This window comes from Ictidomys tridecemlineatus, unplaced genomic scaffold (genome assembly GCF_052094955.1).
Source record: "Ictidomys tridecemlineatus isolate mIctTri1 unplaced genomic scaffold, mIctTri1.hap1 Scaffold_348, whole genome shotgun sequence".
NCBI classification, from domain to species: domain Eukaryota; kingdom Metazoa; phylum Chordata; class Mammalia; order Rodentia; family Sciuridae; genus Ictidomys; species Ictidomys tridecemlineatus.
This window is the reverse complement of record NW_027522412.1, coordinates 226,628-229,339: the sequence shown is the minus strand read 5'-3', so window position 1 is coordinate 229,339 and position 2,712 is coordinate 226,628. Positions and strand designations below refer to the sequence as shown.

The 2,712-nt window shown below is 41.6% G+C and overlaps 1 pseudogene; it reads right to left on the bottom strand.

Moving 5' to 3' along the window:
- Positions 1-223: 223 nt before the first annotated feature.
- On the bottom strand, positions 224-789 carry LOC144373280 (dynein regulatory complex protein 8 pseudogene; annotated as a pseudogene).
- Between the last annotated feature and the right edge of the window lie 1,923 nt (positions 790-2,712).

The following is a 2,712-nucleotide window of genomic DNA, read 5'->3' as shown; positions in this document are numbered from 1 at the left end:
TGAGTCCCTGTCTCAAAATGAAAAATGTAAAAAGAGTTAGGAATGAAGCTCAGTGGATTCTATTCCCAGTACTAAAAAAGAGTTTTTGTTATGATCATCTTTAGAAAACAAAATATGTTGAAATAATCATGTCACAAGCATTGATATCAGATAAAAGAATTACAAAATAAAATGCAAAATTAACAAGGACAAGCCATTTTCAAACTATCTTTTCAATTAGAAATTAAGGGTTTAAAACATTTAATTTTCATCTATCACCATCATTGTTATATACTCCTTGTAATTAACTGAATTTGAATCTGGATCGATTGCAGCAGACAACATTTCTTCCATTTCTTCTTGGGAGAAAGGCTCACCTTCTTCAGTCATATATTTGATGAGTTCTTCCTTAGTAAGAAACCCACGTTTAGCAGAATCTAAAACCTCAAAAGCTCGAAGAAGGACATCTTCTGGAATTGGTCTATACCTTCTTTCCAGAAGTACTTTGGTCATCACTGGAAGAAATTTTTCATATCGATTATATCCAGTGGGTTCTTCTTCTTCTACCTCTGCAAGCAGATCATGTAGCTCTCCTTCACTAGGGCAGCATCCTAATGACCTGATAATTGTCCCAATTTCTCTCACATCCACTGTATTATTCGACTCATGGTCAAACACTTCAAATGCTTCTTTGATTTTTTTGTGAAATTCTGCTAGTGCTAACTCTTCCTTGTCTTTATCTTCCGCCATCTTGATGCGGAGCCGGTCGCCTGGGAGATGCCAGTCGTTAGCCTGGGTCGCCCTCCTTGGGCCCCCACGATGCCGGGAGCCCGGGATGGGGGAGGGGAGAAAATGGAGTATTTAAATCTTCAGTCTTGACTCCTCTGGATCCCTGGCTCAGGTCTCCAACTGCCTTTCCCACATCTGCTTTTGGATGTGTCATGAGCAGCTCACACAATGTGTATGCAAAGTGGAACTCTTAGTTTTCCCCTACCTGCAGTAAAAAATCTGCTTCTTTCTCAACTTTCCATTTTGGTTAATGACTACTTTCCACCTTTGCTCAAGCCAAAAGCCAAATGGTCATCATAGGAGCCTCACCTCACGTTCCTTCAATCATAATATGCAACCGACCAGAGAGCTTGATGATGCTCCCTGACCCAGCTGACCAGCTGACCATCAATGATCTGTGTTCTGTTTCCATAGCGCAGAGCTGTTGACAGGCAGTAGCTGCCCACAAAGAAACCACATCTCCTAGTCCCCCTTTATTCATGTGAGGCCACTGGACCAGTTCTCACTCATGGAACGGAAATAGCATGTGTGCAACAACCTGGCCCATGTGGTTAAGAAGCACGTATATCTTCTTCACACTCTTTCTCTGGCTGGATAAAGAAGACTCTGGGGCCCCAGAAGCTGGAAGAGTCCCAAGATGCAGAATCCCTGAATCCCTGAGTTACTGCTTGGAGGAGAGCCACTGTCTCCCCAGAGTCACCTGATTAGGCTTGATGTAAAAACTCATCAAGATTTTAGAATTCATTTGCTGTGGATGCTGGCAATACCTTACTAGATCATCTACCTCCAAAATAACTCTCTAATCTGTCCACTTCACTTTAGTGATCTTCCTCTCATTTTGAACCACTGTCCTCTCTCTCCTGAAAGATTGTAGAAGTGCAACATCTCCCTGCTTTTACCGGCCATCAGAGATATATTTTTTTCCTTTCTTTCTTTTTTGTAGTACTAAGAATTAAACCCATGAGTACTGTACCACTGAGTCACCCCCACCCCAGCCCTTTTTAGTTTTTGGGATAGGGTCTCGCTAAGTTGCTGAGGCTGGCCTTGAATTTGTGATTTTCCTGCTTCAGAGAGGTTTTTTTTTTTTTGTGTGTGTGTGTTTGTGTGGTATCAGGGAATGAACCCAAGGGCATTAAAACATTGAGCCACATCCCCAGCCCTTTTTATATTCTGTTTTGAGACAGGATCTCAACAAGTTGGTTAGGGTCTTGCTAAATTGCTGGGGCTGGTTTTTTAAAAATATTTATTTCTTTGGTTTTTAGGTAGACCCAGTATCTTTATTTTTTTTTTATTTTTAATTTTTTTTTACTTTTTTTTAATTGGTTGTTCACAACATTACAAAGCTCTTGACATATCATATTTCATACATTAGATTGAAGTGGGTTATGAACTCCCAATTTTACCTCAAATGCAGATTGCAGAATCACGTCGGTTACACATCCACAATTTTACATAATGCCCTATTAGTAATTGTTGTATTCTGCTACCTTTCCTATCCCCTACTATAACCCACTATCTTTATTTCACATTTATGTGGTGCTGAGAACCGAACCCAGTGCCTCATGCACGCTAGGTGAGCATGCTACCAATTGAGCCATATCCCAGCCCCCTGGGGCTGGTTTTGAACTCGAGGTTCTCCTGCCTCAGCCTCCCGAGCTGCTGGGATTATAGTAGTGCGCCAATTCACCAGGATCTTACCACTATTTTAAATGAGGTGTTTTTTTTTTTCAGTGCTGGGAGTCAAACCCCGAACCTTGTGCACACTAGGAAAGCATTCTCACCACTGAGTGACAATCTTATCCTCTTAAAGGTTATTATTAACTAGGCATGGTGATGCATGCCTATAGTTTCAGCTACTGAGGCAGGAAAATCCTTTGAGCCTAGGAATTTGAGACCAGTCTGGGAAAAATCGGGGGGCACTGGGTTCGATCCTTAGCACCACAT